Here is a 12,217-nt window from a genome sequence, read left to right on the forward strand (position 1 = left end):
ATAAAAATATACCTCGGTAGACGTGATATTTCGAAAATGTTCATTATTGCCATCAATAAGAGCTCTGTATTGGTAAGTTCGTGTACCTAAAGGGATCGACAAAAATTTCCCCTCATTAAAATAAATATTAGTAGGATGTAATACTTAGCCCATACAACCATTTCCAGTCGCCGTTACGACGCGGTGTTGACACATCTTGTGTCGACACCGTCTGTTTCGGTCACAATTCCAGTCGCAGAGTCGTCGCCGTGTCGACACAGTTACCCGAAATGGGGAAGGGTCGACACATGACACAAAGTGACATAAAGTGTGGTCGCCGTGTGCACACATTGTTTCGAGTTTGCGACTACTTTATGCCAAAATCATTCGTTCATTCGTTCATTTTGTTCCTCTCAAATGGAAACTGTCAGATGGAAAAATAGTTAAATAAAAATAAGTGACATTAATACGTCATCTCTAAAACGGATTACAAGACGTAATTATATATTGTTTGCATTTATATTACAATAGGACTTAAATTATTATGGGCAATTAAACTGCTCGAGTGATTTGATAAACTAAGTGTAATATAATCAACGCGCCACCACATTGTTTTAGTTTAGCCGGAAATGAAATTGTTTACTTCTCAGTGCCTGTGTTCCCCCGCTCAAGGGCTACGGCCGGGGACTTTTGATATGTTCACCTCCTAACTTGTCAAACCGAGTTACGGAGTCAAAAATTGTGTTCCGAGCATTTCCCTCTACAACTTTTGGAGCATTCGTTGCCTGACCTAAGTAGTGTAACAATATTTTTTTAAAGCCTCATAGGTGTTAATATATTTTGTTTCTAATATAAAGTCCATCTAGCGTTGAACTTGCATTGATCGTATTGACGTGGGTCTGAAGGCTAATTAGTTGCTGATAGGATCGACAGAGGGCGTGGGTTAGCTCGCTATCTGCATTTTATTAAGTAAAAGGTTTACTTTTATTAATTTACAGGAATTAAAACCTAATTAAATATTTTACAACTTTCTTCTTTCCTTTTGGAAATCATTATTTAGTATTTTTTTTATTGAAACGAGTTTAGGAAGCCGTATCTCCATCGTGCGCGCAACGAAACGCAGCGCAGCAGTGAAAGTATCTTCGGTTTGATCTGTCAGCTGTCATTTTCAATTCGGATGAGATGGTGTAGGTCGATTCGTTTTCTTCAAAGGCCAGTGAGCAACATTGTTTTTAAATCGCGGTTTAAACCGCTTAATCGTAAGTAATTTACCTATTTCCTCCATCATTTCGTGTGGAATTAGTGCAGTGCTGATTATTTTAATCTTTATTTCAGCTATTCGATGTGAATCGTTTTGTCAAGAGTGAGCCCCGGGTGCATGGAAATTATGCAAGTACCTATCCTCCGAAGGCCTATTGTCTGCCCCGGGTAAGTCACCCTACGTTACGCAGTTTGGAATTCTAAATAATTCCGCGGAAATTCCGTTCTGTTGCTTATTAATTTTGTAATTTTCAGGGCTTCACGACTTACTACTTTACTAGTCCACGCGGTCGTCAGAGTCGAGCGTTTTACTGGTTTTACACAATGTTCCTACTTCCACCACCTGGTCGCGTTGTCCCAAGCGCACCCTGAGGCTGTCTGCAGCTGTGAGTGGACTGGTGGGAGCAGATCCGGACTGTTCCCCGGTACTTTCCCGGTTCGAAGTATGGCGTCAGTGCAGGAGTGCGGTCTTGCAGACGAGGTCAGAGTGTTCCCTGTTATTTTATTAAGGCGCCCAATAATAATAATTTAGTATTTTTACCTATAATTTACCAAGGTCTTCCAGCATATTGAAACACAGACTCACCCCCTGTGCTCTAAATTTAATACATATTTATTTAAGTCACGACTGAGCTAGTTACTATTATAATATTACCTTAAATTTCTTGTTGGAGTTGTAATATACTTGTTAATGACTGAGCTAGTTACTATTATAATATTACCCGCTTAAATTTCTTGTTGGAATATATAGCAAATATACCGGTTAATACAAATTTCTTTATTTTTTATTTTATACCACTATAGGGCTCCCCGAACCGTTACAGTAGCTTATTGCATTTCTTTAAAAACTTTTCTGTAAAAGGTTGACGGGTGTTGGGTGTTTATATGGTTTCGGTCGATTATTATCATTTGCATTGCCCATGATGACTTACTAGAATTACGAGCACACGAGACACTAATAATAGTTTGACAAACCTTGGTTTTCAAGAGGTATTTTATATTGACATTTGCTGTCACAAATTTGCTGTCAGATTTAGTCGCAAACCGCACGCAAAGTGCACACAAATGTGTCGACACCTTGTTACGGAAAAGTGTAGACACGGCGACGACACTTTGTTTCGAAACAATTCTAGACACATTGTGTGGACACTGTTACGACACATCTGACATTTAGTTACCACTTTGTGATTCTGCGACTGGAATGGTTATATGGGAGGGCATACTGAAAATTCCTGGACTGGCCACTTAGAAAAAATAAGTAGTCTCATATATCAGAATCCAGAAACATTCAGTATGGCCCACGTATTAATATTTCAACTTCACGTCTGTGGTATAATTCTAGCTGAATTCTACTATGAACTATAAAGAATAAGTAAATAATAAACAATCATAGCGAAAAGGGATTATAATTTAAAAAAAAGTTATATTTGTATTATTTCCAACGCATGTGTTTGCATCAATGACTACGGGAATGTTTTGCCACTTCCAGTTTCATTAAATCTACAAACTCATCGTCTGTAGTGTTTTAACGGCCTAGATAAGGGGGTGGTCTGCAATGCTTACAATTTACTATGAAAATGACTGAATAAACACAGATATGAAGGATAAAATGCACTGTAGCTGTAGAACTGAGATTAAGTACATGATTTATGTTTATTGTTCTTGTACAAACAAATATGTTCTAGTCTTTATTGTAATATGGGTTAGACTAGTATAAATATTACTTCTCCTTTTATGAGCGTGTTATAACTGTAGTTATCTAGGTCCGTGTTACAATTAAGATCATTACACGAATTATCTTTACTACACATATATTGTATTAACACCATTGAATTATTATTACTATAGAGACACCATACCAAACAATGAAATTGTCGCAATCACAACCTCGACAACCACGCGCCCAAAACGTCGTAAGAGCCGAAAAATTCATGGCGCTTACGCGTTTAGGTAGTGAGATTTACGCTCCCCTTCTATGGTTTGTTGTCTAAACAACATCAACTCATGGCGCATAATACTGGTTCTCTGTGCCGGTTCTATACGTTAGTAATAATAGTTCAATGATTACACTGGGCACAGATTATAGCTAGAGGTAGATAACAAGTGGCCTTATCACATCACACAACACAACACAACTTCTTAACAATCTCTTCCAGGTAACATATATGGCGACTATAGATGCCCCAAATGTATTGTGCAGGCCGAGATAACAAGCTGTGACAATAATAATCGCATTGTTTAAATGCGTATTGTTCAATAGAAGGGCGTTTTATTTTGTAAATATGTAGTTGCAACATCTCGACCATCTTGTATGCATAATGATTACAAACTATGTTTGAATTTAAAGGATGACTCACGTTAGACCTGGCCGTGTCCGGGCTGGTGCTTCCGTCGCTTACTTTTCTATGACATGACAGGCGATCACGTGATGCTTTCCATAGAAAACGATACGCCGGAAGCTCCGGCCCGGACACGGCGCGGTCTAACGTGAGTCATCCTTTAAAATGTCATGTTGCAATTAGTTATAATGGCCAACGTTTGGTACAAAAATTAAAATTAACCTGCATAGTGGTTCTGTGAACTATAGACCACGCGAACCGCCAATTTTAAAATTTTTGAGAATTACTAAAAACTAGTTAATCTAAATATATAAACGTGAAAGACCTGACTGACTGACTGACTGACTGACTGACTGACTGACTTAAATCAACGCACAGCCCAAACCGCTGGGACTAGAAAGTCCAAATTTGGCAACTAGATTCCTTATAAGGTTTAGGGGTGCACTAAGAAAGGATTTTTCAAAATTCATCCCCTAAAGGAGTGAAATTGGGGTCCAAAGTTTGTATGGGGAAACAAGATTAGTTAGACTATTTTATTCCAAATTTCACAGGAGTATTCCTAAAGATAAATAAGTAAACACGTGTTTCAGGTTTTTTGAAAATTGAATCCCTAAGAGGGGGAAAAGTCCCCAATAGGGTTGATATCTCAAAATATCAATATGGGTATCGTTTTCATAGTATTTTGAGACGCTAATAACAAAAATGGCATCAAAATTAAAATTAACGTAGCCGAAGTGAACAATCATCCCCTGGTGGGGGTGCAATGGGGTTGAAATTTCAAAATATCAATATGGGTATCATTTCCATGGTTTTGTGGGATTAGTTAGACTATTTTATTCCAAATTTCACAGGAGTATTCCTAAAGATAAATGAGTAAACACGTGTTTCAGGTTTTTTGAAAATTGAACCCCTAAGAGGGGAAATAGTCCCCAATAGGGTTGATATCTCAAAATATCAATATAGGTATCGTTTTCATTGTATTTTGAGACGCTAATAACAAATATGGCATCAAAATTAAAATTAACGTAGCCGAAGTGAACAATCATCCCCTGATGGGGGTGCAATGGGGGTTGAAATTTCAAAATATAAATATGGGTATCATTTCCATGGTTTTGTGGGACGCTAATTACAAAAATTACAAAAATGGGATCAAAATTAAAATATAACGTAGCCGACGTGAACTATGGCCCCTGGTGGGGAATGCTAATTACGAAGATAGCGTAGACGGTTGTAACATACACGCTGATTTACAGCCACACGTGATCCAGACTTTTGAGAATGCAATCCCTTAAAGTACATTTTTTGAGCTACAAAATTATAAGATTACAAATACCTTCTCTTAAATAATTATATAATCTAAATATATAAACGTGAAAGACCTGACTGACCGACTTAAATCAACGCACAGCCCAAACCGCTGGGACTAGAAAGTCCAAATTTGGCAACTAGATTCCTTATAAGGTCTAGGTGTCCACTAAGAAAGATTTTTTCAATATTCATCCCCTAAAGGAGTGAAATGGGGGTCCAAAGTTTGTATGGGGAAACAAGATAAGTTAGACTATTTTATTCCAAAATTTCACAGGAGTATTCCTAAAGATAAATGAGTAAACACGTGTTTCAGGTTTTTTGAAAATTGAGCCCCTAAGAGGGGGAAAAGTCCCCAATAGGGTTGATATCTCAAAATTTCAATATGGGTATCGTTTTCATAGTATTTTGAGCCGCTAATAACAAAAATGGCATCAAAATTAAAATTAACGTAGCCGAAGTGAACAATCATCCCCCTGGTGGGGGTGCAATGGGGTTGAAATTTCAAAATATCAATATGGGTATCATTTCCATGGTTTTGTGGGACGCTAATTACAAAAATTACAAAAATGGGATCAAAATTAAAATATAACGTAGCCGACGTGAACTATGGCCCCTGGTGGGGAATGCTAATTACGAAGATAGCATAGACGGTTGTAACATACACGCTGATTTACAGCCACACGTGATCCAGACTTTTGAGAATTCAATCCCTTAAAATAAATTTTTTGAGCTACAAAATTATAAGATTACAAATATATACCTTCTAATAATTGAACAGTACACAAACATCGTTTTTAAAATAATTATCATCTTAAACGGTTTGTTTACATTCAAAATACCTAAAACCATTAAAGTACATAGATTATTAAAAAACTCTCCTGCGCGTGCGAAGCCGCGGGCAAAAGCTAGTACAACCATAAAATTCAATATAATTATCGAAGCTACTCGCAAAATTTCGAGAATCGGTTGAGAATTGCGACCTGTAGAGGAGAACATCCGGACATACGAAAACATATTTGTCCTAGCTGAAACGGAAACCTTCTCTTTCAGTCTGTCAATTAATAACCATATTAATACATAATAAACTCAAGTCAAGAGCAATAGAAATGGCTCACTTTTTATGTAATTGTTATACAAATCGTCCTATTTTACGGCTTACGTAGCTGAGGAGAGGAGCCTTACCGCATGTTGTGGTATGAGGGATGCGGGATGCGGGAAGCCTTCCGACCGCAAACTTGACGCATCTGAATAAATTAATACAATTGTTAATACGTCTATAGCTTTCGACGATACACAAAAATAAAAAACCGGGCAAGTTCGAGTCGGACTCGCGCACGAAGGGTTCCGTACCATAATGCAAAAAAAAACAAAACAAAAAAAAGCAAAAAAAAAACGGTCACCCATCCAAATACTGACCACTCCCGACGTTGCTTAACTTTGGTCAAAAATCACGTTTGTTGTATGGGAGCCCCATTTAAATCTTTATTTTATTCTGTTTTCAGTATTTGTTGTTATAGCGGCAACAGAAATACATCATCTGTGAAAATTTCAACTGTCTAGCTATCACGGTTCGTGAGATACAGCCTGGTGACAGACGGACGGACGGACGGACGGACGGACGGACAGCGAAGTCTTAGTAATAGGGTCCCGTTTTACCCTTTGGGTACGGAACCCTAAAAAGCGGCAGCATTGTAGCGAAGTATTGTGGTCCAAGATAAATAGTTAATTACATTTCCTGTTGGTATTAATGCAGTCGAAGAGCAATGTCGCATGCACTGCAATGCTGTCGGGATTGGAATGTAAAATGACGCTCGCACATTAAGATATTTTATTACTGTTACCAGGAAGGATCTTATAATACAACATTTGAAATACCTATCATAATCTGCTAAAAACATGTCTAATTGCGATAGTTTTTTGTATACCTAACGCAAATAACGTGACGCGATTCATAGTTTAATCGACGATAAATAAAATTGCCAATATCAAAAAATGTTCTTATAAAATACTGCGGGTGCATAGGCCTGCATCATATTACTAGAATTCAATTTGAAGTCCTTCGTCAAAACTAACATCGTTTATTCTGAATAATTTATTTTGATAATTTACGTAGCCTGTCATTACACAAAATATCTAGTTTATTAATATGCAAAATTCACCGTTCAAATAATTATGGATTAACTTTATACATAATCCAGTAGCTAGAATTGTTAGATCGTTGACAGATCGCATGGCTGTGACAGTTGGCCATAATGAATTCCACAATTACACGGAGTTGGTTAGCACTTGCCAATTTATTTGAGAGTTCTCGTGAATCTTATTATGTGATTTGTAAGGTTGAATATCGATCAGCAGCGTTGTAAGTTGTAGATGGCGAAACTACAATCCTTTGATACGATAAATCCGAGGATACGGACTATTAGCCGTACCAGTCGCATGCCTGTTATATTATGAAATCGGAATTAGTTGAAAATGGTGGAAACTAAACTTTTACTTTGTTCGTGCCTATAATTTTGACGTTTAGATTGCGTTCTACATTACGCAAATTGTTCACATAACATAATATACCTAATTAGGTATGAAACTAATAGTTTTGAAATACATTGAATACATGTAACCAAATGTTACCAACATTAGGTCGCATAGGTAATAAATATCGATTCAAAATTCGATTAAAAGACATTTATTCATTCAGTTATGAGGCGTTTGACACATTGAAAATTATACATAGGTGTACATAGTTACTGCATGCACATGTATACATCACAGTTCAGTATTGTGGTATAAAGCACATATACAGGATGTTACGTTCCTATATAGGCTAGCTTTGTACCTGCACTACAGGATTTCACGCAACGCCCTGCACGTGACGTCGCGTCGGCGTCGGTTAGCCGCATCTGACGTGCGGCCGCTCGTGCGATTTCGGTTATTTACTATCCGTACTGCGTTATTATGGGATGGGACTCGAAACGCAATTTGTGTGATAGTGGGTAAGCGGAAGCTTAGATAGTGTATGGTTTCATGGGATATTATTAACAAATGATAGACATAAAATTGTCCGGGAACTATGTCAACTTGTTTTAATAGCATTGTGTCTAATTAAAAAAGAGTGACGCTGACAATGTTATTGATGAACTGTTAAATATTGCTAGTTATTACAACTTGGGTACCTACATTAATTAAAAGTTGTAATGAACAAACATTGTACCTAATTCAGTAATAAGTATAACGCCCATAATATTATACCTACAATTTCTGATATCGTAAGATTCACAAAGTACCTATCAAAAACCATGATTGAGATCGCGAACCTGATAGTAGGTAGGTACCCAGCAGTCCCATCATATTGAGATTTTAAACTTTGATTTCATTATGTTGTATAACAAAGACAATAAGTACATATACTTATTATATACGTTAGTAGTTACTTTCTATACCAAATTTATTTCAGTGATTTAAATTTATTGCAAACTATAATTATGTGCATGTACCAACTTGAAGTGTACAATTTTACCAAGATCTCATTACAATTTCACACCTCCATATGCATATTGCTTCAAAGTTTACATTCAGTGATAGAGCGGCGCAGGGAATTCTATCAGCGCGCGGTCCCCACAGGAATAACATCTCCTGCCAAGAACTGTACGATTCCGCAAAACTTTAGTTTACACTTTCGCGATTCATAACACCATGTAGGTGAAATGTCTGAGCGGTTGTGATTAAATTTGTACCGTTGTCTTTGGTTACAACTTATTATGTGATCTTTATTTTAGTTAGCACTGCGATTGGTAAAGCTAAAATTAGGTTGGTAAATAAAAGTGAGAATTATTGTTTTATTAATAACGATATTCGTTACTGAAAAAATATAACGACACGTACTTTTACTTAAAATTATCTAAGCATTTTCGTGACACATATTCCAATATAGTTACTAACACGTTAATCATACGGAAGGCTTAAGGAGTTTAATATTTTAAACACTCACAATAGGTACCTATGTAGTTGGAAAAATGGTTTTAATAATCTTGTTATGAATAACCTGCAATGGGTAATTTTGGAAAGTCCAAATAACCCTTCGTGACGGGTATAATGTTTATATTTTATATCATAATACTCGTATACTTATCTACTTACATAAAAATCATACAAATCTTTCTGTTTATCGTGCTACAAGCATTTCATATAACCTTTGGGCAACCGGGCTTTTCTGTGTTATCTCTTCGAAACAAAGACTGGCTATAATTATTGTAAAGCTAATGCAGCGATGTTAGATAGCTACTTACATGGGATGAAACTTAGTAAAGCGAAAATGTGCACCAACAAAGGATGACCAAAAGTAAAGGACTGCTGAGACGAATTTAATATAATTATAATTATGTTGAAATCATTAAAGATTTAATTAATCAGGTACTACTCGAGTTAATATCCATTTAAACAATTCGAGCTACCGAGGAGATTTATGGCGTATTTTTATTGCGATGCTTTTCTGTTTAGTTATGTTTCACAGAATAAAAAAAATACGAAAAACATGGTTTAATGCCACAACAGTCGATTGTAATTTGTCGGCAAATATTACGTTAATTCGCGTTTTTTCTTCAATACGGTTTAAGATTTGTTTAGTACCCATTTTTTCATGAATATCATATTTTATTTTATTTATTAGGAGAACGACTGAGTAAAATGTACATAAGATTCTATCAAAACATGCATTTTCCTCCCCAGCAGTTCTCACCGAGTACATATGTCATATTACACATTATATTATTAACAGAGTGTCTGTTAAACAGACACACTTTTATCACACAAAAAGGTGATGCATGCCGATCCCCAAAACTCACACGAGCTTTTTAATTCGGAGACATAATCAATTCCATCGCAGCGTGGTCACCGCATTCACCTTTGCATGTCAGTATGACGTTATTGGCTCCTGAATGATAACGTTAATGGAGGCCCAGTTTTAACGATCGTTTAGCTCTCGAACCGACTATAAACGAGATACGAACCTAATTTATGACCATTGAGACGTTACGTTTGCCTCGGGTTGATCCCACGCAAATCAGAAACTGATTATGGCCAGTTTATAATAAATACACCAGGAGTGTTATCGTTATGTCTTTATTTTTAAGTTACAATTTATACCTATGTCAAGCTTTCGTCTATCATCCAGAATATTTGATTACACGATTAAAAAAATCGACGAAGAGGGAATTAAACCTATGTTAGATAAATTGTATTTAGTATTCTATTATTAAGCCCACAGATAATCGCACTCCGGCTAGCTGTGCTGTGCTGACTTCACAATTTCTATTCAAGTTGGGTCTGGGGTGCAGTGTATCTATATTGGTAATCATTATATATAACGCCATGAGTTTCATTATATACACTAGAATCCTACTGATACAAAAAAACATGACCTCCTCGTGACGGCATGAGCATTCTTGTATTTCAAAGCTCTTAACCAGAAGTTTAAATTGAAATATTTTTATTGTTACCTACTTTCTCACTCGTCCTCAGACCAGATGCGCTAAGACCCAGTAAAATAAATAACCGCAAAATTCAATTTAACAAACCGTTATAAAATAAGCTGGAGGCAACAAAGTCAAATCGCTTTACGCGGTTAACCGCACCTCTCCCAGGTAAGCAGGGATTTGAAAGTTTAATGCTAAGACTTGACGATTTCAATCCACCAATATTTCAAATCAGTCACATTAACCCATTCGCCCCAGATCACGAAACCAAAAGCCTACTGAGGATAATAATAAAGTAACGAGGCAGCTTCATTATTTTTAATATAGTAGGTACTTCAAACAACAGAAAACCAGTATTTTACTATTCACATACCTACCTATTGCTTTTAATTCCCTTGTATTGTAACAATCTGTTGTACCTACATCTGATTCTAGAGCGGTTGTCCATTGATGAATAATAAATTCGGAATTCTGTGTGGCTTTTCTTGGCCGAATATTAGTTTTTTTATTATTTAGAGACTAAAATGAGGTTAAATGGTCTAGCTAGAATTTCCCACGCCATTTCACAAGTGTGAACATATTCTGTGTGATTAGCTTTGATTAGCTTTATGTGCATAGTTAAGTTTGGATTGAAACTTTTTTAATAGGGTTTTTAAATGTTTAAACTTCTGAATACAGTATCGGTATTTTATTAAATCGTGAGTGAACTAAACTCCTTGATTATAAGATTTGGTCGTTAATAATTGTTAAAAGATTTTTTTGAGGATTTATCGATATAAACGTGAGATAATAATTAGTCAGGCTGAACTTAATATATAAAATAATGTCATGTTAAACAAAATTGCATTAAATTATAACATAAGATACCTTGTTGTGCAAATGAGCAAGTATAAATCGTTGTGCATTTCACTTCTCGACGGACCGTAACTACGCTTGCTCAGTAGACGTCTGTAATCTAGTCTGGACACTTGATTTATGTGTATCATTCAGGACCTAAGGTGCTTTGCTATGGGGAAAATATTCTTGAGTGCACTATTCATATTAGGAGATGAAAATTTAAATAGCTCTCAAGCTGTAGGTAGCTATATAACAAATTAGTATCCTACGAGTTACGACGTTATCGATACTACTACTTGTCCTCAAAATACAACACAAAAAAAGAAGAATTAGTGAGTTTTGGTTGTCCTCTGATGATACATAAAATCCATGCTCCATTCTCTTTCAATCACATAAATACCTATATAAACAAACATAATTATTATACAATTCATATCCATAAAGACAAGAAAAAATGTGTTAAAAAGAATAACTGCGATCTGCCCAATGAAATGAAGAAATGTTGGTATAAACCCCCGACAGATAATAAAATACGTGCCTCTGATTTAGTCAAATCGTTGGCAGATCTTTCCGATGGCCGTAGGTAACAATCAAACAGCTTACGCTGGCCTGTTCCATTGTGCTTACTGTTTTCATTCAATCGTCTCTGTAGATCTTATCAGACTCAACGGGCTGTCGCCCTTTGACAAAAAAGTTACTTTAAATTATTGCCACGCTATACGTTCCTGTGCGAGTCTTGAAAAAGTCCCCCGGCTGTCCCTAATACCCGACGAAACCAATTTGAATTCAATTTAGGTTTTTTTTGAGCAAGCTTTTGTTGGCTCTCAGTTGTGTTTACCTTATTCGATTTCTGTAATTTCATTCATAACAAACTGGATTTGGGGTTCGAAAAGCCCATCGGGGTTAACAGGGGCGTTTGAAATAATATTCTCTTTGATAAGAGCCGGTTGTGCGGTGCCGTAAGTGGTGGGGTCCGCGTTATCGCGCCATGGACTCAAATGGGATTTGCCGATGTGAAGTGACAAA

The 12,217-nt window shown here is 36.4% G+C and overlaps 1 long non-coding RNA gene across 1 annotated transcript; it reads left to right on the top strand.

The window, feature by feature from the left end:
• Positions 1 to 889: 889 nt before the first annotated feature.
• Positions 890 to 1,938, top strand: LOC134796897 (uncharacterized). The gene is made up of 3 exons (XR_010145020.1): positions 890 to 1,238; positions 1,315 to 1,407; positions 1,495 to 1,938. It is a non-coding gene; the product is annotated as an uncharacterized LOC134796897 (long non-coding RNA).
• The last annotated feature ends 10,279 nt before the right edge of the window (positions 1,939 to 12,217 follow it).

This window comes from Cydia splendana, chromosome 14 (genome assembly GCF_910591565.1).
Source record: "Cydia splendana chromosome 14, ilCydSple1.2, whole genome shotgun sequence".
Taxonomy (NCBI): Eukaryota; Metazoa; Arthropoda; class Insecta; order Lepidoptera; family Tortricidae; genus Cydia; species Cydia splendana.